This window comes from Tamandua tetradactyla, chromosome 15, assembly GCF_023851605.1.
Source record: "Tamandua tetradactyla isolate mTamTet1 chromosome 15, mTamTet1.pri, whole genome shotgun sequence".
Lineage (NCBI taxonomy): Eukaryota > Metazoa > Chordata > Mammalia > Pilosa > Myrmecophagidae > Tamandua > Tamandua tetradactyla.
In genome coordinates, this window is record NC_135341.1 from 28,752,159 (window position 1) to 28,778,483 (window position 26,325).

The following is a 26,325-nucleotide window of genomic DNA, read 5'->3' on the forward strand; positions in this document are numbered from 1 at the left end:
CAATAGGTCTATACCCACAGGAATGGATTAGCTTTAAGAACATGATTTTCTGGGGCACATACAGCTTCAAACCATCACCCAGACTAAACCAAATCAAGTTCCCAGGCTCATGTTTCCCAAACTACTCTGTACCTTCCTTCATAGTTTTTCTTATCATAATTTGTAATCATATTTGTTTGTGTTTGTATTTGTTTTCTGCTCTATTGTGAACTCTGAGAGGATAGATATTATGCTAATGTTTCTCCATTACTCCAACTGCCTAGTCCAGTGGCTCACAAATACTTGGTATTCAATAAATAGCAGTTAAATAAGTGAATGGATAAATGAGTGAAGTTCCCTTTCAGATCTAACACTCCATGACTGCTTTGGATTTTATAGCCCAAAGTTATTAACAAAAACGTCTGGATGCTAGTGAAAAATGACCAGCAGAGATAGTCCAATCCTACATATTTGAAAATAGTGGTCCTCAAAGTGTGGTTCCAGAACCAATAGCATCAGTATCACCTAGAAATTTGTTAGAAAAGCAAATTTTTGCCTCTTCCCTCCCACCTTTCAAATGGACTAAATTAGAAATTCTGGGGCAGGGCCCAGAACATCTGTGTCTTATCAAACTCTTCAGACAATTCTGATGAACATGAAAGTTCAGAACTCTTTTTTCTAAAATATGTTCCCTGGACCACTAATTTCACAGACTTCAAACAGGTGTTAAAGTACCTAAGCGTTCCAAGGACTAATAACCAGAATAGGTTTCTCTGCTGTAGTACTTCATTTGCTTAGTGCCTTTAATTTGCTAATGAGTGTTGGGTTTGTCCAGGAGAGATTTATGGTGTCCGGTCCATCTTCTACAAGCATCTCATGGGACTGGCATTTCATGGAATGCACTTTGATTCTTGGGGATACACCACTCTAAATTATAAGCAGAGTGTACAAATTGGCAAAAAAAAAAAAAAAGACAAAGGAGAGAATTATTTATTGACAAAAAAATCTGTAGCTGATGCAGGCCCAAAAGGTCTTTTAGGTCTAAGTCACAGCATTGTGTCAATTAGTTTATCATATACATATATACCTTACCACAGTGTTATTTTCAAAGCTGTATTCTTTTAAATTAACTCTGGGTTTTGTTGTTATCCCCTATTTACTGATAAAGAAAACGGAGTTCTGACTTCCCCGAGGTCATGATAATTATGGGTGTGAAAATGGGATCTCAATGCACAAACTATATGGCTTCGGACAAGTCAACATTGAAAGAAAACCAACTATATCAGAGATTTGCTATACAAGGCTTTTTCGGCAGCCTTTTTGAAGGGTATGAGTAAGTCATCCTCAGGACATTTCCAATGGTATTGAGCCTGACAAAGAATCAGCCAGCTGGAGCAGGGGACTGTCTCTTCACATGTAGTAGGGGGCACTTGGAAACTTGGATACTCCTGGGACTTCCCATTACTACCAGTTACTGCAATTCCTCAGCTTAAACAAGAAAGGCCAGCCCCCTGTGCACTTGCGTGCCATTTGGCAGATGCTCTAATATCACTGTTTTCTTATATGGACATAAGTTGGAAGCTCCTGCCTGGCCCTTGTCCGTTGCATCTGCACTCCCTGGACTGGCTCTGCAATAAGAAAAGAGCTAATAAATCACATCTTTCTACTCCACTGTTGCTATTGATCCTACTTTCTACTTGTCAAGCAGACGCACCATCACTGTATAATGGCCCCAGAACCCTCCCACCAAACGAAGTAAAAAATCTAAGCTTCTAGGGGAAAAACCAATGAAACACCCATCAGTGGGAAATAGTTTTTAGTGCAGAAGAGAATAAAAACTACAATCTGAGTTCGGAAATTTTTGCTTATTTCAATTGCATCCTTCGCTTTTATTATTATCAACATCATGAGAAAAATACCTGTGCTTTTCTTTCATTGAGCACCTACTATGTAACAATGATGGGGTGCTAAATGCTTTCTATATCACATGACTGAATTCTCACAACACTGTGAGGTGGGATAAATATTATCCCCAATTCACTGATGAGAAAACAGACTTAGAGACACTTTTCTACTTCAAAGTCAGCCAGCCTGCTCTACCACTTTGCTGTTTTAGGTACAGCAATGACAAATGTGGAAATAATTAAAATGCCCCTTAATAACACTCATCTATTCTTTTTTGGCATGTAAAATCTTAAGATAAGCTATTTTAAAGTCCAGACTACCAAATTCTTAAAGTAATTGCCTTTACTTCTTCCAGTCCATGAATTACAGGAAGCAGAATAGTGATTTGGTGATCATTAATGGCTGTGATTTCAGAAATGCCTAGGTTTGGTGAGAATTACTTAAACTCTGAGATAGGGTGCCTTGTCTTGCAATGGGGCATACTGTGTCCCACCTCCCAGGATTGTGGTGAGTGCTAAATGAGTAAATGTTTCTGAGGAAATGTAAGTAAAGCCCTTGGCCCAGTCCTGCCACACAGCCAGTGTTCAATGAGTGGTGGCTGGTTCTATTATTATTACAGAATTCTTCAAGTTCTGCTTGAGAGGTCTCTGTGTTTAATCTTCCCCATCTCAGGCTCCATAGTTTTCATGTGCACTTTCATTTATTTAAGGCTCATATTATACTTCCAGAAAGTGTTCAAGATGGAGCAACCATACAAGTGTGGCTGGCTATGAATTTATTGAAGAGGTCAGAGGTCAGCATTCTAGTCCTGGCCATATGCCTTAGTTTGCTTAGTATCATCCTGGGCTAATATCAGCACTCTGTTCCTCAAAGGGTTGTGAGGAGGATGAAGTGAATAAAACAAATGGAAAGCTAAAATGCGTTACCAGCAGACATCAATGTCAACTTCTGCCGTAAATGCTGCAAAGGATATTGTCTGCAATGGGAACAGCCTGAGATCATAACAAAACCCAGTGACAGAATAAAACCCTTATTTGCTTACTTTTGGGTCTTCCCAGGTGAATGACCACGTAAGAGGGTCAGTTAGGAAGTTTTCTACTAATGAACTCCCTATGGTAAAATTACTTACCTAATGTCAAAAGGCAAGTCTTGAAAGTAGAGAGGAAACAGAAATCTTATTGTCCCCTTGTTTACTTATGGTGTGGACATACTTCAGCCCTTTGGGGTAAAGGTGCTGTGAATAGGGCTACTTCTAATTAGTGCATCTTCTCAAATCAATGGATTAAAGCAAGGACAGATCATGTAGATACTGAAAAATATATATCTCAGTGATGGTTATAAACCTCGGAAAATTTTCCACTGCCCAGAAGTTGAGGCTCACTTGACATTTTATGCTTTAGAAGTCAATTTCATGGAAGAAATGTGTTCTTTAGTCTTCATTACCACTGGAGACTACATCTGCTCCCTGCTCTCCCTACTCCAACCTTTACATTTTGCAACGTTTGCTCTGACAGACTGCCAGCTGCTTTTCCCAGTGTACTGAATGACCAGAACTACTTGAGCACTGCTGCTGATTAAAATTGGAACACCAACCGCAGCCCACTCTGAGGAGGCTGGTATAAACTTGTACCCTGCGGTTATGTGGACAGCGACTTTGGAAGTGGCACTCACTCGTCGGAAGGCGGGGCTGGGTGTTCTGGAGCTGACTTGAGCGTAACACTTGTGGGAGGTACAGTTGTCCAGCAGCAGGTGAAGAGCTTGGGCTTGGGAGGCAGATGACCCAGTTAAAGTCTGGCCTTACAAGCTGCATGAGCTTGGGCAAGTCACTTCACTTCTTTGAGCTTCCCTTTCTCTTATGACACGGCAAGAATGGTAGAGTTTCAAAGAGTTGCTGTGAAGATTAAATAAGATTAAGCCTATTCAGCACTTCGACTACTGCCTGATAGTAAGCACTCAAAGAATATTAGTTATTGTTTTGATACATGTAAAGTGCTTGGCACAAGCATGTTCATTAAGGGTGGCTGCTGTTACTATTATTACTGTTAGTGTTGTACTTGTCACCTGGACCCCAAATGAGCTCTGCTTCTTCCCCTTGTCTCACTTGACCTTTGCCCAATGGAAGGGGCTCCATCACTTGCTGCCTAGAGGTTTCCCCTTCACAGGACTCAGACTTGACTTTGAGGGGCAATGAGTGGGAGATGGTTATCAGTATCTAAAAGCGAATCCAAATTGTCTTCACCTATTTCAGTCTTTCCGGTGTAGCCCTCTTCATCTCCTTCCTAACCTCCCTTCCCATCAAAATTCCCCAGCTCCCTTATGCAAATCCTGATAAAAGTTTCTTAGGTAAAATACATTCTTTTTCTTTTTGAAAAATGCAATTGACTTGCCACTAGAGCTCAATCAAGGAAAGCAAGTATTCCTCTCTCAGCTTTGGTCAGGTTTTGGATCAAACATGAAATTTGGAGTACTCAACTCTGAATACACATAGCTTGATTGGGGTGGGGGACAGCCTTCTAGAACATATAGGTGCCCTGCTGTCAACCTTTAACTTAGCCTGTGGTGTCGGTTATCTGTGTAGTTGATAATCTTTGAGTATTTACTTTGAGCAAGCATTGTGTTATGAGCGTTCCATGTGTTAGTTCATGGAATTCTCATAAAAACCAGATAGGCAGTTAGTTTCCCCCTTCTCCAAAGTGGCTAAATAAGTTGTCCAGGGTCACTAGTCTGATTGTGGTCATCGAGTGGAATTCAGATCTTTTGGTCTTCAAAACCACAGGTTCTTAATCACTAAGTTACTTTCACCCAAAATCTGTTTCAAGAATAGAATCAATATCTGAGCTTCCAAATATTCTCACACACTTTGCTGTTGGAAGGAGCCTCTGGACCTACCCATATTTGTGGATTCCCCATTTCAGCTGTGAGGGTAGAGGCTCCTTCCAACAGCAAAGTGTGCGAGAATATTTGGAAGCTCAGATATTGATTCTATTCTTGAAACAGATTTTGGGTGAAAGTAACTTAGTGATTAAGAACCTGTGGTTTTGAAGACCAAAAGATCTGAATTCCACTCGATGACCACAATCAGACTAGTGACCCTGGTGCTGAGGCAATACCTGCCATTTTCACATCCTCACCCACGCTTCATCTGCAGTCATTGCAAGGTGGGGCAAGTGTTAGTCATATTCCTGGAAATTTGGGCACATCCTCCAATCAGAAGCAATTAAAGTATTTCTCTTATGGTATAAACATTTCCTTGCCCAAAGAAGAAGGGTTTTGAGCTGTGATAAAACAGATAAAACATTTGACTCTTTTCCATTTCTTATCTTATAATAAGGATAAGATGAATCTGTGAGTTTCATCCATAATTAAGTCTACTTTATTTAAATGTTTGGATTTTTAATGGCTTTGAGAATTAATACAGAGGGCCATAAAAATAACCACAGTGCAGTAACTCTCTGGAATCTTATTAACCCACTACCATTTATTTTGAGCTGGCAAAACATGGTTATAATTATATAGACACACACACACACATAAACTTGCTAACAACTCAGACATACCAAGTGAAGAAAATTAAAGGTTTATTATGTTTATTGTATTTAATTAAAAAATTTTTTATTAAGTTTTAAAATGCAGCCGTAAGCCCTGTTTTGGTCTCAGAATGAATAAATATTAATTTATTCACACACATTCATTCATTCATTCAATAGCTATTCATTGGGTATTGTGCTTTGCTTGGGGAGAGTACAAACTATTGCCACTTATGATTGCTTGCATAATATATGTATGATGGACCTTATTTCCTTATTAAGTCTGATTCCTAGACCAAAAGAGTGAGAGATATTGTCAACAAAATGTATCCTGTTGTGGACAAAGCATTTCACAAAGTCTCTTTGAAGCCCGTAGGATAACATGGTATAATGTGAGCTGGCTAGAAGTAATTTTAGGCTACTTTCTTGAAGCAGGAATGGGGGCTTTTCCAGTTTGTATGTTGTCTAGCTCACTGCTTAGCCTATGGCAGGCATTCAGAAAATATTTGTTGAATGAATAAGGAATGAAACCATGGCTCTTTAAACAACTGTGACCAGAAAAAGTTTGATGGCTCAGTGTTAAACTGGGAGAAATTCTATCATGGCATGTTACAAAATCTTGTCCCAACCCTTTTTATTAATAACTTAAATAGGAGAAACCTGGGAGGATGAACGGAATTCATATTGAGGTGCTAGATCACTAGATTATTAAATGGGTGAAATTTAAGAACAATGAATTTAGAATCCAATATTTTTTTTAAAAATCAATTGCATAATATGTAGGAATAGCTTTAAGATATATGTATCCTTAAACCCTGCAGTTTCATTTCATTTTTAGGAACATATCCTAAAGAAATAATCATGATAGATACAAATATTTTCCTACAAGATTTTCACCAAAACGTTTATAGTATGGAAAAATTGGGAACAAACCAAATGTCCAACAGTATCGGTGGAACACACACAGCTGGTTGCTCACTGGATATCCATTCTTCCATATTTCTTATTAATAACACTCAAATTTTATTCAGGGCAGCAAAGTACCTAGAAAAAAGAGACTGCATTTCACAGCCTCCCTTGCTGCTAGGGATGGTCATGTGATATTGTTGCAAAGGATAAGATGTAAATTGAGGTTGTTGGAGGTCAACTCACCTGTAAATTAAAAATGGAAGGAGAGGACTTCTGGGAAGATGGTGGAATAGGATAGGCTGCTTTCACCCCTGCTCCAAGGAACAACTAGAGAAGTTACAGAAAAATGACCGGAATAGCAGTTCCAGGATGCTAGTGACCAGAGAGGGTCTTCTGTACTATGTAAGGTGGTCCTGGATGAAAAAGTAGAGAAATTGGGATGGAGAGAATGTGGTGAGTGTGCTGGTTGTGCACAGGATGGAGAAGGTCCCGAAGAGGGTGGAGTGCCCCTGCACTCCTGCCAGCCTCTGTAGCTACCTTGGCAGGTTTTCCTGCTCAGCTCAGTAGCCAGGAGCTCCCGTGGGGAACCCAGAAGCCAGCAGACTTGGTTTGCCTGTGCACAGGCCTTCAAGACAGTGCGCATGCCTGCCTCTGACCCCTGAGGCAGGCTGCTATTGGCACCTGGCTTGTTGCAGAGACTGGCGAGCCCCCCTTTTGGGAGGAGGAGGAGATGCAAAGCGGCGCCGGTCTGACAATTGGCCAGTGAAAGAAATTTGTTGGTCCTGCTACCAATTCCCTTTCCCATAGATGCCTGAAGCCTCTATGCATAGGTGGAGAGGCACAGCAGAGGAAGTGAGCTGTGCCGTCCCGCCAGGATTTTCCACATTGGCTGACGGCAGGAGCAGTTGAAATATTCAGTCCCTGAGCAAGACCCTGGTGACCGGGAGACTCATCGGACCCACAGATGGATTCTCTGCCGAGGTGCACTGCCCACCATGCAGCCCTGGATTGGTGGCTTTCAGCGCACCTCAAGACCAGTGGCATTGACCGGAATTGCACCGAGTCACTATCCTGCTTGGCTGGCTGCCGCAGTCAGGGAGATGTGCGCTTGAGGGGAAGAGGGGGCCCTAGAGCGCCAGATGCTGGGAAGACACAGAAAGTGAAGTATGAAAGTGAAGTATGGCAATTTCTGCCTATCTACCTAGCTTTCAACAGAAATCTTCCAGTAGAGTTCCATCTCCTGCATGTGGTTTGGTGGGGAATCACTGACAAACCAAAAGCAAAAGGAGACCTTCAATGCAAACCCAAGCAAATATAAAACCTTAGATGAGTGAGGGAAATCAACTTGCAAAATAACCTTATCAAGATAATCAAATGCCTCGAAGCCAACAGAAGATCACAAAGCTCATGGAGATGCAGGTAGATATGGCCCAGCCAAATGAACAAACTTCCCTGAGAATTTGAAGCAATCAATCAAAGACATTCATACAAATCTCCTAATAAATTCAGTGGTTTAGCTAATGACATAAAGGACATAAAAAAGACACTAGAATAACATAAAGAAGAATTTGAAGGAATAAACAGAAAAATAATGGATCTCATAGAGATGAAAGATACTGTAGACCAAATTAAAAATATAATATGTATACACAACAGCAGATATGAAGAGGCAGAAGAAAGAAAAAGTGAACTAGAGGACAGGACAACTGACTTTGAATGCACAAAGGAACAAATGGCAAAAAAGGTGGAAAAATTGGATTTGGAGCTCAGATAAATGATGGCCCACACAAGCACACAAATATAAGAATCACTGGTATCCCAGAAGGATGAGAGAAGAGTAAAGGGTTGGGAAGATTAGTTGAGGCTATAATGGGGTAAGCTTCCCAATTCTTATAAAAATATGCAAGTCAAAGAATCCCAACGAACCCCCAATAGAATAAATGCAAGCAGACCCACCACTAATCTCTTGCTAATCAGACTCTCAGATGTGAAGAGAAGCAGAAAGCCTGCAAGCAGCAGGAGAAAAGCAATTCACCAAATCCACAGGAAGCAACGTAAGACTGAGTGTGGACTACTCAATAGGCACGATGGAGGCGAGAAGGCAGTGGTATGATAGATTTAAGACTCTGAAAGAGAGAGACTTCCAGCCAAAATTTCTTTATCCAGAAAAGTTGTCATTCACAAATGTGGGAAAGATTAAAATTTTCACAAACAAATGCTGAGAGAATTTATTAACAAGAGACCTGCCCTGCTAGAAATACTAATAGGAGTCCTGTTGGCTGAAAAAAAAAAAAAAAAAAGACAGGAGAGGGAGGTCTGGAGGAGGGCACAGAATTGAAGAGTATCTGTAAGGGAAACTTAAAGGATAAAAAGAGAGAGGGGGGAAAGAATATATAAATCTGACAAAAAAAAAAGGATAACATGGTAGGGTCAAGAACCTCCTTTACAGTAATAACTTTGAATGTTAACAAACTAACCTCACCAATTAAAAGATACAGATTGGCAGAATGGATTAAAAAGTAGGAGCCATCTATGCTGTTTACAAGGTACTCATCTCAGATGTAAATATACAAATAGATTGAAAGTGAAAGGATGGTTACATGCAAGCTGTAACCAAAAAAAAGAAGGAGTAGCTACACTAATATCAGACAAAATAGACTTCAAATGTAAACATGTTGTTCTAGTTTGCTAGCTGCCGGAATGCAACACACCAGAAACAGATTGGCTTTTAATAAAAGGGGATTTTATTTTGTTGGTTCTTCAGAGGAAAGGCAGCTAACTTTCCACTGAGGTTCTTTCTTACGTGGAAGGCGCAGGATGGTCTCTGCTGGTCTTCTCTCCAGGCCCCTGAGTTCCAACAACTTTCCCCGGGGTGACTTCTTTCTGCATCTCCAAAGGCCTGGGCTGAGCTGCGAGTGCTGAGACGAGGAATGCCGAGCTGCTTGGCTGTGCTAAGTTGGGATCTCTCATTTAAGCACCAGCCAATTAAGTCAAACGTCACTCATTACAGCAGACACGCCTCCTAGCTGACTGCAGATGTAATTAGCAACAGATGAGGTTCACGTACCACTGGCTTATGTCCGCAGCAACAAGACTAGGTGCCTTCACCTGGCCAAGCTGACAAGTGAATCTAACTCACACACATGTCCTAAGAGTCAAGGAAGGACACTACATGTTAATAAAAGGGACTATTCACTGTTCACATAATCATAAATGATTATGCTCTCAATCAAGGAGCTCCAAAGTACATGAAGCAAACATTGGCAAAACTGAAGGGAAAGAAAAGTTCTGGATCTGGCCTGGGATTGAGATGGCGAAATGGAAATAAGGATAGAGGATGGGAGACTGACTTGCCACTGGATGCTGGCCTCTTCCTGGGATGCCATGGGCAGGGCCTTGACCCACAGCCTCGTTCTCACCCGGGAAGGCCTCTGCCCCATGAATTTTGATTGGGAAGAGCTGCTGGCACCACCTGTTCTCTGCCCGGATCTGGTAATTTTGGAGAGGAAACTGAACAACCAAGAGGAAAACCCCTGTTTCTTATACCTGCAGTGTGATCCTATTGGTTAGGAAGTTGTTTCTATTGGCATTTTAAGTTCAACCAGAAATATGGAAGTATACTCAAGAGAGTATTGTGGAACTAGTAGGGGCAGGAATATTTGTACTGTCCTGGATAACAGTGAACACAAGACAATTGTTTTGTACAAAAAAATATCTAAAATTGGAGTCCTCCACACTTGCTTGTAAGATAAAGATGCTTTCCTTTGGTGAAAAGCAGTGCATGTTCATCAGTAAAGTTGTGGTATACATGAGACTGGTTTCAGCAAATTCTCCCACAGGCTCTCCTGCTCTGAGATCAAGAATAGACTCAGATAAGACTCAAACCTTAATGAAGTCCATGGGCTCAAAGTTATCACCTGGAGCTCAGCAACTGAGGACTATGGCTAGATTTCAGCAGGAGAATTCTATTTCTTTTGGAGAGCAGCTTGAGTTGGTTTTGGGAAATGCTGGACACAAACATGTGCTTGGACTAAAGTCATCATTTGCTTCAGGAGCCTTAGCCAAGTCATCTTCCACACCTTCTCCTTTTAGAACTCAATTGGCATCTGCAAAAGTGACTGAAGACTTAAAAGCTTACATTGATAAAAATACACAAGTACCTGATGGAGGAAATATTACCAAGCTCGGCGAATATAAAATGGTGCCACAAAGCAATACTTTTCTGGAAAATGACCTTAAAAATTCAGGATCCTCTTTCTTACCAAAGAAAGGAAATTACGACTCAAATATACCTAAATATAAGTTACTTACTTTTCTTCAGAAAGTATGTAGTCAAGTTAACCATCTCCATGTGCGATATAATACCAAATGACAGGAAAACATCACCAAGCCCGGTGAAGGCATTGTATTGTGGTATTGCATAAGTATTTGTGGTTTACACAAATGTGCCTTAGATTTGGTAGTGGAAGAACCAGATTTGTCTCAATGAATAATGCTTGAAAATATGCTACCAGAAATAATTTTAGGAGCTTTTATATTTCACTATTAGCAAACTTATAGGAAATAAATATTCTTCAGTGTAGAATGGACTACTTTGAAAGGAGGCAAGTGCCTATAACTGGAGGTGTTGAGCACTTCTCAGGCAATTTTATTGAAGTGGTATGAACATCAGATAGAGGTTGAAGTATAAATGTAAATTCACAAATGTAAAGGAGTCTCGGGAATTATAATTTGTACATTTTTTGCTGGGTTGTGTCAAGGCCATTGTAACATTTTCTTTGTAAATCATGTTTTGAATTTTGGAATCATCAAAAATATATATTAATATCATATTTAAAAAAACAACTGAAGGGAACAATAGAAGTTTCAAAAATAATAGTGGGAGACTTCAGTACACCACTCTCCTCTATAGATATACCAACTAGACAGAGGATCAATAAGAAAATAGAGAACCTAAACAATGTGATAAATGAATTAGACCTAATATATATATATATATATATATAGCTTGTTATACCCCCAAGCACCAGGATATATATTCTTCTCTAGTGTTCATGAAATGGTCTCCAGGATAGATCATATGCTGGGGCACAAAACAGGTCTTAACAAATTTAAAAAGATTCAAATTATTCAAAGTATTTTCTCTGACCATAACAGAATGAAACTGGAAATCTATAACCACCAAAGAACAGAACTTTCACAAATATATGGCGATTAAATAGCATACTCTTAAACAATCAGTGGGTCAGAGAAGCAGTTGCATGAGAAATTGATAAATACCTGGAGACAAATGAAAATGAGAATACAACATATCAGAACTGATGTAATACAGCAAGGCAGTGCTGAGAGGGGAACTGATTGCCCTAAATGCCTATATTAAAAAAGAAGAAAGAGCAAAACTCAAGTACTTAGCTGCTCACCTGCAGGAACTAGAGAAAGAAGGGCAAACTAACCCCAGAGAAAATCAAAGAAGAGAAATAATAACAATTAAGGCAGAAATAAATGAATTGAAGAACAAAGAAAAACAATAGAAAGAATCAACAAAACTGAAATTTGGTTCTTGGAGAAAATTAATAAAATTGATGGACCCATAGCTAGTTTGACAAGGAAAAAAATAGAAAGGAAGCAAATAAGCAAAATCAGAAATGAGAAGAGGGTTATTACCACGGACCCTGGAGAAATTTAAAAAATTATAAGAGGAAACTATGAACAACTATATGCCAAAGAACTAGACAACTTAGGCGAAATGGACCAATTCCTAGAAACACAAGAACAAGCTACACTGACTCGAGAAGAAATAGATCTCAATACACCAATTACAAGTAAAGAGATTCAGGTGGTAATCAAAAATCTTCCTACAAAGAAAAGCCCAGGGCCAGATGGCTTTATAGGGGAATTTTACCAAACATTCCAAAAAGAACTAACACCAGTCCTCCTCAAACTCTTAAAGAAATCTGCAGAAAAAGGAACATTACCTAATTCATTTTATGGAGCTAACATCACTCTAATACCAAAACTGGATAAAGATGTTACAAAAGGAAGACTACAGGCCAATCTGCCTAATGAACATAGATGCAAAAATTCTCAACGAAATACTTGCAAATCCAATCCAACATTAAAAAAATTATACACCACGACCAAGTGGGGCTTATACTAGGCATGCAAGGGTAGTTCAACACAAGAAGATCAATCAGTGTAATACAGCACATTAACAAATCAAAAGGGAAAAATCACATGATCAGCTCGATTGATGCTGAAAAAGCATTAGACAAAATTCAGCATCCCTTTCTGAGAAAAACGCTTTAAAAGTTAAGACTAGAAGGAAACTTCCTCCATATCATAAAAGGCATCTATGAAAAACCCACAGCCAGCATCATACTTAATGGTGAGAGACTGAAAGCATTCCCCCTAAGATCGGGAGCAAGACAAGGATGCTCACTGCCTCCACTATTATCCAACATTATGCTGGAAGTTCTAGCTAGAGCAATCAGGCAAGAAAAATAAATAAAAGGCATCTAAATGGAAAGGAAGTAGTAAAACTTTCATTATTTGCAGATGACATGATCATATACTTGGAAAGTCTTGAGAAATCTATGACAAAGCTAGTTGAGCTAATAAACAAATTCAGCAAAGTGCGGGATATAAGATTAATGTGCAAAAATCAGTAATGTTTTTATATACAAGCAATGACCTGCCTGTGGAGACAGTTAAGGAAAAAATTCCATTCAAAATAGCAACTAAAAGGATCAAGTATTTAAGAATAAACTTAACCAGGTATGTAAAGGGCCTGTACACAGAAAACAAAGCACTGCTAAAAGAAATCAAAGAAAATTTAAATAACTGGAAAGACATTACTTGCTCATGGACAGGAAGGTAAGATGTTGAGATGTCAGTTCTACCCAAATTGATCTACAGTTTCAATGCAGTCCCAATCAAAATTCCAACAACCTACTTCTAAGACTTGGAAAAGCTAGTTATCAAATTGATTTGGAAGGGGAAGAGAGCTCAAACGCCAAAAATATTCTAAAAAAGAAGAATGAAGTGGGAGAACTAACACTTCCTGATTTTAAAGCTTCTTATAAAGCCACAATGTTCAAAACAGCATGATACTGGTACAAAGATAGACATATTGATCAATGGAATCAAATTGAGAGTGTAGAAATAGACCATCAAATCTATGGTCATTTGATCTTTCATAAGGCCCCCAAATCCACTGAAGTGGGACAGAATAGTCTTTTCAATAAATAGGCCAGGGAGAATTGGATACCAATTGCCAAAAGAATGAAAGAGGACCCTTACCTTACACCCTATACAAAAATTAAGTCAAAGTGGATCAGAGACCTAAGCATAAGAGCCAGTACGATAAAACTCCTGGAAGAAAATATAGGGAAACATTTCCAAGACCTAGTAATAAGAGATAGCTTCTTAGACTTTACACCCAAAGAAACAAGCAAGGAAAGAAAAATTAGATAAATCAGAACTTCTTAAAATCAAAAGCTTTTGTTGAAATCTGTTCTATAACTATTTGTTAAAATATACTTTAAAATTAATAGTTTTTGCATATAAGTTATATTTCACAATAAAAAATGTTTAAAAAATGGAAGGAGATACACTAAATGGTAATGATGATTTATGTCTGGATAGTAGGAATATGGAAGAATTTAATTTTTCTGCTTTTCAAGACTTTGCAAATTTACTATGTTAGACATATACTATTTTTACAACTAGAAAACAAGAACAATAAAAATTTACTTTGAAAATAGCTTCAGTTAAACTTCAGTCAGTAGTATGATGGGGCCTCTAATATGGTTGAAAATCTTAGCTTGGATAAACAGAATTTTAGGGCATAGTAGAAGAGACCTGCCTTTTATGTGCCTGCATGGCAATAGGTATGAGTTAGAATTATCATCTTCTGCAGAAATTGATTCAATTTTGAGAGGTCCATTGTGACACTGACTTGCTAGAGGTCACAGAACATTTCATAGAAGAAATAGCTGAAGGGACTGGGAGACTGAAAGGCTAAGTGGGGTCATTGTCCTCTGAGATTTGAATGCTTTCCATGTGGAAGGAGAAATAACTCGCATCTATCTCTTTCCATGAGTTAAGCACTTTTTTTTTTTTGTATTTGACAAGCCTTATGTCCTTTAATCTTGAGCACAGGTTAAGATTAATTGTCCATGATAGGAAACTGAGGCTCAAGATGGCTGAAGGAATGTGCCCAAGATCACACAGCTAGGAAGACTCAAACACGAGACTGTCTGACCCTAGAAAATGAACTGTTCACCCTGGTGCGCCGGTTGTGGAGCAGAATGGTTTTATGGGTGGGAGGAGAATGTGCCATACTTTGAGCTTGATATCGGAAGAAACTTCCTAACCCTCCAAATCATAAAATAATGGAATAGTGAGTCCCCATCACTGAAGCTAGCTGGCTCTGGGATGGGGGACGCTCTTTCAGAAGTTTCTTCCAGCTCAAAGCTGTGCTGAAACCTAACATTGCAGGGACTTTGAGAAGGTGATTGGCATCATCAGTGAAGCTTCTGTCTCTCTGGCTTCTGTCCAGGACCTTCACTTTCAGGTGTGACTGTGCAGACAGAAAAGATAGGAGTTTCAAGTCTCCTCTTCTGGTAATCTCTTTCAACTTCTCTTAGCCAGTTACACATTCAATTAGTGCTAATTGTAATAATTATCACTTTCTTTCCTGAAACCAGTTAATTTCATAGATGATGATACAACATCACATAGCTGTGTTTTTTTTTGTTGTTGTTGTTACATTGGATAAAGGCATTCTTCTGACCTTCATAAGGAAAACTTCTTAGCAAATTAGCTACTCTTTGAGTTTCCAAAGCTTATAATAAGATTTCATTGAGTAAGACTGATTTTTTTCTCAAATTGTCAATAAATATTTTTTATGTCACTACAATAGACCTGACATTGGGGTCAGTGTAATAGAAGTGGTCCTAGTTCTGGTGGAGCTGGAGTATACAGGTTAATGGGTAAACAGCACTGAGTCTATGAATCAAACAATTATTTCATTATTACCCTGATAAGAGCTGTGAAGGACAAGTGCAGTGGGTAAGGAGATTAATAGCAGGGCACCTAACAGAGGGCTCAGGAATGTCTTCTGGAGAAAATGCCATCTGAGTTGAGGCTAAAGCGTGAATATTAGTTAGCTAAGTATAACAGTGGTAGAGAAGTGTAGAGAAGGATGTCAAGCAGCAGAAACAGCAAGAAGTAACCCATTTCTTGGAAGGTATTAAATTAGATCCAAATCCAGGTTGTATTATTTGCTTCTGTGAATTTTCTCTGAATAAATAGTTTGAGTTCCCGAGCCTTCAAACCCATTAGGGGAAAAGGCTCTTGAATTCTATTTCACAAACTATTTCCTGAAGTTTCTAGGAAATTGTCCTTTTTGTACCTGTTTGTACTTGGCAACTTTACCCACAGGGTAATTCTGCTCTTAAAGAGAAACTCAACATTTAAAAAATTATGTATCTCTTTCTTATTTTTAGGATTCTTTTGCTTCCAAATGTTTCCTGGCTAGCACTCAGCTTTTTTATGTGTGTTCCTGAAACTTTAGAAAGAACAGTTTTTGAAAGTCATACAGGCAGTTGAGAAAGTTGGAAAGTGGAAATAGCATCAAGCCCTGGCAGCAGCATTTGTTATGTATCACGAAGATGATTCTGTTAGCCTACTTTTATTGAGCATTTACTATGAGCTTAGCACAGTCATAGGAGCTTTCCATGCGATTTCTTATTTAATCCTCTCAAAATATCTATGAAGCAAGTATTATTAATTTCTTTCCCTTTCTTTTATGATGAGGAAACAGTCTCAGAGGGGCTAAATAAATTGCCCAAGACCACATAGCTAATAAATGGAAAACCTGGAACTTGATCCCATTACTATGTGAACACAGAACCCAAGTTTAACCCTTTATTACAATGCTCTATATCTTGAAAATCGCATGCTGGAAACTTTGGGGACCAGATCCTTGGATGGAGCCAAGTAGGTACCAACTGAACTGAAGGTTTCAGACCTCAAGAACAGGTGCAAACATAACCTCCTCTCAAATTCATTCAATGACTGTTTAACAAACAGACTATGTGAATGAATAGATGAGTTCAAGATTACTATGCCAGGTGTTGTGGGGAAATTGGCATACCTAAGGCAGTCTTTGGTCCCCTAGCAGTGGGGACTCATTTTATTCAGATTACACTCCACTAAACGCTATGATGAGTACAGCATGGAGGCTGGGCTATAAGCGCTACTTAAACTTCATCTGTGCTGGCCTCTCATTTGTATAACAATAATCATCACTTTGGATGTGGCCCCAGCTCTTCAGGCTAAATAAAATTTTCTGCGTTTATCAGTTTTAAAACCTTCTTGTGTTCCCAGCTCTAGAAAAAAGGTTTTAAACGTTCATTAGTACAATGGACTATTATTCAGCCATTGAAAATGACAAAGGAGATATGCACTGACGTGGAAATTGTCCATGACATACACATGGACTGAAAAAAAAAAAGTATTAGGATTCATTTGGTTGCAAGTGGCAGACAACCACGAGAAATAGCTTCAGCAAGGAGTAGAACTTATGGTCAAGCACCATCAAAAGAACTGGAAGACTGCTGGTGTGACTCAGAGAATTGAATAAAGAGCTGCACAAAGGAGCTTTGGTAATAATAGGAACTCAGTGTCTTCAGTGATGGAAACAGAGGCCTGAGTGTTGTCAGGGTCAAGACTCTCTCTCTTTCTGTCCCCTGCCTCTGTTTCTCACTCTTTGCAGCTTTTCTATGAGTCTGAAATCATGGATGCCACCAACTCTGCTATTATTTTCTTATAGTACCTTAACTAGAAAAGAGCAGAGCTCTAGCTGAAACCCCCCAGGAAAGGATGCTGACTGGTCTCACTATGGTCATGTGTCTACCCCCTGGCCCAATCACTATGGCAAAGAAGAAGAATGATGTGACAACTTCTGATTCTAGAAGGGCAGGGTCTAAAGCTAGAAGGAGGAGGTGAGGGGCACCACAAGACAAAAACCATAGCCACAATGTATAGTTAAATGTAAATGTAAAAAGTGTTAAAAATACTTTTAAAAAATCCCATGGGAATACACACCAGGCTAGAATAATAAAAAGTGTTGGCTTTCTCTGAGGGTAGATTTTCACTCTTTCTGGAATATTTAAACTTCATTTCACAACACACTTTTATTATTTTTTGTAAGCTGAAAAAAAATTAAGCTTTTCATTAAAAGGTTAAAATAAAAATGTCCTAAACCAGTAAGCTGTTTGTTTTCTCAGTTGATAATGTATCTCATTAATCAAACCCAAGAGCAATCATTCTAAAGCTGTTCCAATATGGTACATATTTTTATCATTTAAAATAACTTGTTTTCTTTCATTCTTCTCCTCCAAGCAAATGAGTTTCCTTTCATTTAATGAGCAAAGCTTTTGTTTGGAAAAGGACTTTTTCTCAGAGCTGATCTAAAGCTTGTTTCAAGAAATGGATGAATTTTTGGCAACAAAGGTTATGAAGCTTTGTACTGTCTACAGGAATTGTCTGGTGTTAGAACATTCAGTAATTTGTGTTACTCTTGTAGGTGGTAGGAGCTATATACCTAATGCTTGGAAGGAAAACCAGTACCCTCTTCCCTGTTTTCTGGGTCCATGCCCCATTCTACCTTTATCAAGCAGTGAACTCTGTCCTGACCAGGCTGATTAATGGGCTTTGTATTTGTGCAGTGCAACTGCAGATTCCACTCCCCAAATAACATAAACATGTCTCTGATTACTAAAAAATGGCTCATATTTATCAAATGCTTAGAGTGTTTATTCAGACGTTTGTCTAATTTACTCTTCAAATATGTAGATAAAAGCTGGTATTTCATGGACCTTGAATCTGTGGTCAGATGGGATAAACAAATCCATTCTGGTCCTCAGGAACATTTCCTGGTGGCTTGTGCTCCTTTCTCCCACAATGAGAACCCACTCTTTGAGCAGATGTTTTTATCCTGCCTACAGAGACTCCAGACTGTAAAGATAATAGATGAACGCAGGCATTCTCAGCAGCCCAGGAACTCCAGGCTCAGAAAGTTGACTGCTGTTTAAAAGCCCAAGTATAAGAAATTCTTGTTTGCTAGTCCAGGGTGGAAAATCTCTATAATTGAAGTTCTAGCCCTTTCTTTCTCTTTATTGTGTGTGTTCTCTATTCCTCAGAAGTTCCAATAAAACTTATTTACATTCAGCTAGCCCAAGGGCCATAGTTTTCTGGTTTGTCTTTTATTAAATATTGTATTAAAATATTATTTATCTTGATTACTGAGATTTTCAGGACACCCTTAAATTTTGTGCTGAAGGTGTGTCTCACTTGCGTCACTTTTGTCCTGACTATTTAGTATGGCGTTTCACAGATTAATTTAAACTCCTGAGAATGTGAAACATAAATTTAACTATTTTCCTTAACATGATCATCATTACAGACATAGAAGCCACCATTTGTTGAGAAGTGTAAGGACTTTACCTGTGTGGTTTTATTCTATTCCCATCACATTCACATTGAGAAGCAACTGTGAATTATTCTCATTTTATGAAATAAAACTGAAGTTTAAAGTAAGTTATCCAAGGACACACAACTATTAAATTCTGAACTTTGCTGCTACGGAGAAAACAGAAAAAGGGTTGGTGTCTGCTGTATTCTTGATATTAAATAATCAGGTATATATTTTTATATCTTAAACATCTTTCATGTTTAAAAAAACACCCAATTTTTAAAAATATGTTTATTGTAAACACTTAACATACAAACATATCTTCTTGACATAGAAACATTCCATACATGGTGTGCAATCAGTGGCTCACAATATCATCACATAGTTGTATATTCATCACCATGATCATTTTTTTAACATTTGCATCACTCTAGCAAAAGAAATAAAAAGAAAAAAGAAAAAGCTCATACATACCATACCCCTCACCCCTCCCTCTCATTGACCACTAGTGTTTCCATGTACCCAATTTATTTTACCTTTTGTCCCTGCTATAATTTATTTATTTATTTATTTATATCCATATATTTTCTCATCTAAAACATCCACTTTTATTATTTTCTCTCATGTAATGAATCCCATTATAAGCTAGCTTAAAGATTTTGCTTTGTCCTTTCAGCCTGCACATGGATGCAACTGCAGACAGGATTTCAAGGTAAAATTCTCTTGACTAGCTTACCTTTTCATAATGCCTTTAGATTTCTTGAAAGAAAACATGGAGGTGTTCGAATGTAACTGCTTTAGAAGCAGAAAGCACAAATCTAACGGATCCATGGTTTTTGGGTGGGGCCAAAAACGCAATGCAAGCCTGCAGTATTTTAGAGGTTTTGAAGCCTCACCTACAGTCATTCCTCTCTTTGGGGCTTCCAAGGGCACTTCTGCACCTTGAAGTTGTTCCTGAAAAATGGACATGTTAAAAAGCCCTCCTAATTTTAGTTTCAGCATAATTTAAAAGGTGCTAATGAACTATCCTTAAATAGCCAAACCAGTCAGTAAGGAAGGGAAGTGAAAGGGACAGGCTTATGGAAAATAGCAGGCTCAGGGTTCAGCATAGCCATCTGCCAGCATCTTCCAGGAGCAGAGTAGGAACCTTCCCTGGCCCTAATAATATCTATCACAATATTTATAAGGTTTTCCCCAGGTTTGTTTTCTTAGCGGAATCTGACAGTTAGTCAGTTTAGCCCTGGATTCTAGTGGACTGGAGTGAAAGGGCTTTATTTAAATGTCAAGAAGCTGGATTTTCAATTCAGGCAGTACTTGTGACTGCAAGGATGAGAAACCCACTCAAACTACCTGTGGTTACCAATAACAACCAAAGACATGTATGTATTGGAGGGACAGAAGGGTCTCTCATGGACTCCAGGGAGGGAAGGGGAGTCCAGACCTCATGAGAGGCCAGAACCAGCAAATGCAAAGTTATTGGAAACCAGGAAACTAAATAAATCAATGCAATTTAAAACTATATGGGCATTTAATTAAATTCTTGCAGGCCCGTGGAAGACTTGCATGCAGTGAAATTAAAAGGAAAATTATAAATTGGAACTAATAAAGGGCTTAATTTCAAATTTCCATGAAACAGAACTTTTTTGACCAACTTTATTTCATATTTACAAACATTTTCTTCCATTTGAATACAATTATTGATTAGATTTTTTCCTCACCTCACAATAATTACTAAGTATGCTTGATGATTATGGACAAATCATAGCCAGATGTGAATAAAATGAATTATTCTTCATTAAATAAATTTAAAAGCAAACATTAAAACATATCTTTCAAACATTTTCACAGGAAAAACAGATATATTTAGACAATGCTGAGTTTTTATATATTCCCTATGAATCTTAGGGCCTACAAAGGTCTTAAAACATTCTTGGCAAAGAGAATCTGATTGGCTTAGCTGAACTAGTAAGTTGACTTCCAAGGGCAGGTAATTATTTCTGACCTAGTCAACTATGGTGATGGTAGAAGGCCAGTTAATTGGGACTTTTTTTCCTTTATGGCACCCCAGTGATGTTTCTCTTGAGCAAAACACTATCCTAAGAGATTTGTTCAAATGACCACATGCTTAAGAAGGTTGAATAACTGAGTTGTTTAGGGACTTTATTTCTCACCTAACTTGCTTCTTCCTGTGGATACTCTAACGGCTGGCATGGGTTCCTCAGTCATGCCCACTGCTCTAGTTACCAAACGTGACAACCCCCAAACACTGTTCATCACGTGTCTCTTATCTGACCTCAAAACACAGTGAGACAGCCACCTTCAGGATATCTACATCTTGAGGTTCCTGGCATCTCAAATTTAAAAAGCCCCAAAGTGAACCTACTGAATTTTCCACGAACCTGTGACCTCCATGCTCCATCTTTATTTCTAGTCTTAGTGAATGGCAGACTATTCACCCACTTGCTTCAATCAGGCTTCAGGGAGCATTCTTGGCTTCTCTCTTTTGTTCCACACCCAATCACAAGTCTAGTTGCTTTTACCTTGTACCTATCTCTTGAACATGGGTTCTGGAGCCAGACTGCCTGGATTTGGAGTTCAGCCCTGGAACTTCCTAGTTGTATGGCCTTGGGAAGCTACCTTGCCTCCTGGTGCCTTAATGCCTTCATCTGTAAAATAGCATAATAGTGGTATCTTAAAAGGGGGTTGTGAAGAATAAGTGTATTAATTCACATAAACTGCTTAGGGCAGGGCCTGGTATGTATCACAGGCAACACAAATATTTGTCATATGCTGTTACAGTATTACTGGAACTGCCAACTCCCCATCTATTCCCACTGACACCACCCTAGTTCAAGCCACTTCCATCTTTGGTTTGAACCAGATTCCTAATCAATTTCCTATATCCTCTCTAGCCTCCTCAACCCATTCTTCAGGGCTTAGCCAAAGGGAATTTTCTAAAACACAATTCTTATCATAACATTTTTCTGCATAAAACCTTTCTGTGACTTCCCTTTGCTCTCAGGTCCAAGGTCAAACTCCTTAACCTTGGCTGAGATTTGGGCCCAATTATCTTCCCACCCCCTTATTCACTGCCCTGACCTGAATGAATTGCTTTGGTGCCAGAACTTGCCTCTCTCTTGACCTGAACTGAGCCCTGGCTGGTGTCTCTGTCTGCAGTGCTGTATTTCTCAAACTTTATTTTCAATTCTTTGACTGCAAGGACCACAAACATAAAGGGGTGATTTATTATTTATTTATCCAACAACTATTTATTTTGTGCCTGCTAGGTGGTATCAGGTGCCATTCTAGGCCTTGGGAATATAGATGTAAAAAAAAAAAAAAACCCAAACCCTGCTCTTTATGAGGCTTATCTGGTGGGAGAGAGAGAAAAAAATGTACATATGATCATATGATATAATGTCAGGAAAGATAAGTATCATGAAGAAAAATAAAGCAAGGTACTGGGCTAGAAAATGATGGAAACTGCAATTTCTTCCCTGGTGATCAGGGAAGGGCAATGGAAAGATGTGATATTTGAGTGGTGAGGAATTAAGCATCATGAATGTCTGAAGGATAAGTTTCAGGTAGAGGAACAGCATGTACAGCATGTACAAAGGCCTTGAGGCAGGCAAGTGCTTGGAATGCTTGCAAGACTAAGAAGGTTAGGTGGCCGGGGCTGAGGGAGCTAGCGAGAGCAGAAAGGGAGAGGTGGCAGTGAGGAGCCAGGGGCCAGGCTATGTAGAGCTCTGCATGGATTTTTATTCCAAATGTGATGAGAAGCCATGGAGGGTTCTGAGCAGGGGAGTGACATGATCTGATCTATACTTCAAAAGAATCCCCACTTTTGCTTGTGGAGAGTAAAGGGTAGGAGGCAGGAGTGGGAGCAGCCTAGTGAGGAGGTGGGAGGAACAGATGATGGGGCCTTGGGTAATGGTAGCTGTGGAGATGGTGAGAAGCAGTTGGACTTGGAACATATCTTGAAGGTAGAGCCAGGACTCAGATTAAGCCAAAATGAGTGAGGCATTCACCTCGAGAATTAGTGAGGCCCCAAAATAGCAGTAATTGAGATAAATAACATTTAATGCAGTATATTTAAAAAAGCTAAATTAATGCAAAAATGCATAATGAACAAAATGTCAAAATTCAGGAAAAAAACCTGCTGGTTTTTGTTTGTTTTAGGGACCACACATCATGGTGTAATGAGAACAGTTGTTTCCAACCAGGTCTTGTTTCCAGAGCTGCTTGGCCACCAAGAATTCCAAAGGACAGGTTTATCAGGGTTGACAATGGCAGGTGAACTAATCTGCCAGTTCAGTATGGCAAGGAGCACGGAGTCTTGTATATAGTCATGATTTCAAACAGCAGAGCTTTTATTAACTTTTCCCACTCCGTTCAAACACTACATATAGGGTTGCATATTTTTCATTTTGCCTCAGGCTTGGATATGCTTCTGCTCAGCACTGGGCAGAGCTGACAGAATCGGCTGATAGCCTGGATGTGTGATATAAGAAAAGAGGAATCATGGTGCTCCTAGGTTTGGGCCTGAGCAACTGGTTGAAGGTGATATCATCAACCTGATGGGTGAGCTTGGGAGACAAGCAAGTTTGTGACATAAAATTCTGGAGTGCTGATCCTGATCATATTGGAGATGCTGATTATGTACTCACATTGGGGATGACAAATAGGCAGTTAGACATCCAAATCTTTTACACCTTCAGGAATCTGTGTTTCTGTCCACACATCTGCTTTATTCTCTGCTCTGCAGAGATCCTTGCCAAGGTCTTAGATCTTGCTTCCGATGACTCTGGTAGCACAGTTTTGAGTGTCATGGCTCTGATTTGGGTCACTACATTCCACAAGCTCACCATTCAATATCAGCTGACTGACTCATTCTCACAGCCAAGTTTCAATTCGGGGAAGAGAGCCCATGATGGCCCACCCAAAGTCAGGTGTCCATTGCAGATCCGACTTGCTATGGCTGGGTTCACAGAATATGCAGGATATCACTCTGGGCAAGGCAGGAAAGCTGATGTGGCAGGCAAGTCTCCTCATAAGTTGGCCATAATCCTCTCTGCCTGGCCAGCAACAATTCATCCTTCAGGTCTTAACTTTGTGTGCACTTCTTTGGAAAGCCTTTTTTGAACCCCAGGGAGAAGGCTGACTGTCCTTCCCCCACGTTCTCATGGGGTCCAGAGCTTTGTTCCTTCATAGGAAGTGTTGTAATTGCCTGTTTTCTGGTCTGGTTCCCTCACTACGCTGTTCTTGAGGGCAGGGATTCTGAACCCACAGGTTCTAGCACAAAATGCTCAAGATGCTCAAGAAGGATTTGTTGAATGAATGAATGAATGAATGTGTGAGAAAAATTACCTGCCATGAAAGTGTGTTCTCTCTAACTTGCTGGGGAAGGGATGGTGAGAATGAAGAAAAATGTGATAAAACAAAAAAACAGAACAAAACAAACAAAAAATCACATAAAAAACTTGGAGCTACATAAAAAAATTACATAAAACACAAATTTGGGAGGCTCTTTGGGACTGATAAAGTCATCAGTCTAACATTTTATAATTTTCTATCTTGAGGAGTGAGATCCCTCAAGATAATAACTGCTCACAATGGCTATGAGCAGTGTATGTGGGCAGTGTATGTTAACTAACCATGTTAGAGAATGTAGGTGTTGGAAAGGATCTTAAGATCCTTTAGTCCAGGCTTTTAATTTTTCAGATATGAAAACTAAGTCCCAGAAAGCGTAGAGATGATGTGCTTAATACCCCTAAAACTTCCAGTCTTTCAGTCTTTGTTCTAGTACATAAAACTCACTTTCTATTTAATATGATTATTCATAATCTATTATGGGTCAAGGACCGATTTGAAAGAAATCTGTTCAGAACCATGTATTTTCTCCCTGGAGAAAAATGTACATTAGCATATATATATGAGAAATTGGCACCTTGAAGTCCTAGGATTCCTGTTTGGAACTCACGAATCAAAGGAAAACTGATCTAATTTTTTTTTTTTTTTTTAAAAAAGGAAAACTGAAGGAGAGGTAAAAGAAATAGTGAACATTGGGCATAGATTTGAAAAAAATTCTTAATTGGGCCACTTGGGTATGCTACCCAATTCTTTTGAAAGATGGGTAAACATCTCACAGTTTCAGTGAGTTAGTTAAGAAAATACAAGTACCATAGGAGGTACTTTTTGAAAATATATGGGATTTAGGAATTCTCAGAGGACTCCTAGCAAGGCTCTCTTATCACATACCTATTCAGCAGAGGCCATCAAATATATCTATGAGAAACTAAGTACACTAGCTATTGCTTGGTTTGCTTTCAGAATATCCTCGAAGAGTGCAGATCTCTGAGTGCAGATTTCACGTTCTTCGACTCCCCACCAGGGGAGGAAAGGACGAGCCAAGTCACTAGGCTAATTCCATACCTCTGCTTGATTTGCTTCATTTGTCTGAGCCTCCCAGCAGGAGACGTTTATATGTGGCCACTGAAATTGCTGGGAAACAGACTCATCAGGACAGAAAGAAAATCACTGCTCTCATCCTGCAAACTACTCAGAATGAGAGAGACTAACCAGGTCTGGAGATGCTCACATTTTCAAGCCTTGTCCTAATATCAATGGCAGTCGCTGGGGCTCTAAACTTGTTGAGTGGAAGCTTTTCCAGGGAAATCCTCTGTGCTTTACCTTGAGTGTGTGTGACTGTGTGGGTGTGTCTCAATGAATTCAGTCACCACCTTCCTACCTTAAATGGGACAATATACGCAGGCTACAGGGCACAGAGGAGGCACCCAATGAATGACGGCAGCGATGATGACGGTGATGATAATGTTTAATTTGATCTTTTATCTTATTCCCTTGTTCATCATCTATTCTCTCCTTTCCTTAGAGGAACAAGAGAGTAGAAATCCTATGAATCCCTTACCTTCGTAACGAAAAATAAACGAATGAGAGGATGCTAGGGTATGAAAACTCCCGACCCCCATTCCAAAGGTTAACTTGAAAGACAGCTGTCCCCCCACCTCCACCCCCCTACTGCCCCTGTCGTCGAGCCACCTGAGAAGTCCTGGGAGTGCCTGGCAGCTTTTGGCGGTGGCCGTGGTGGAGTATCCGGGAAGGGGCGTTAGGGACAGGATTCGAAGGCGAGGCGCATCGCGACGGCGGCCTTCAGGGAAGGGGCGCCGCGAAGACCACCACCGCCCTCAACTCGGCGGGTGCCGGGCGCTCTCTGCTGCCCCCCGCGGAGCGCCCGGGTCCCAGCCCCGGCGCCCCCAGCGGCTCCTCGGGAATGCTGGGAATGTGAGTCTGGGCCGCGGCGAGTGAGGAGCGCGCGGGCCGGCCGGGAGGGGGGCCCGGCGGAGCGCAGCGCCCGGCAGCGCCGCGCGAACGCGCGTCTCGGGACTGCGGCGGGTGCCGCCCCCTCGGCCGCCCGGCCCCGCCCGGCCCCGCGCCCGGCCCTCCAAGCGGCCCCCTCCGTCCTTCCCTCTCTTGCTTCCTCTCCTCTCCGCCCCGCTCTTCCTC

At 40.0% G+C, this 26,325-nt stretch overlaps 1 long non-coding RNA gene and 1 pseudogene across 1 annotated transcript; one reads left to right on the top strand and one right to left on the bottom strand.

Moving 5' to 3' along the window:
* Positions 1-966: 966 nt before the first annotated feature.
* LOC143657896 (uncharacterized) lies at positions 967-26,068 on the bottom strand. The gene is made up of 5 exons (XR_013163013.1): positions 25,861-26,068; positions 21,342-21,467; positions 19,538-19,755; positions 3,556-3,775; positions 967-1,607 (listed from the first exon to the last, which is right to left on the bottom strand). It is a non-coding gene; the product is annotated as an uncharacterized LOC143657896 (long non-coding RNA).
* LOC143657724 (ATPase PAAT pseudogene) lies at positions 9,606-10,809 on the top strand (annotated as a pseudogene).
* Positions 26,069-26,325: the final 257 nt, after the last annotated feature.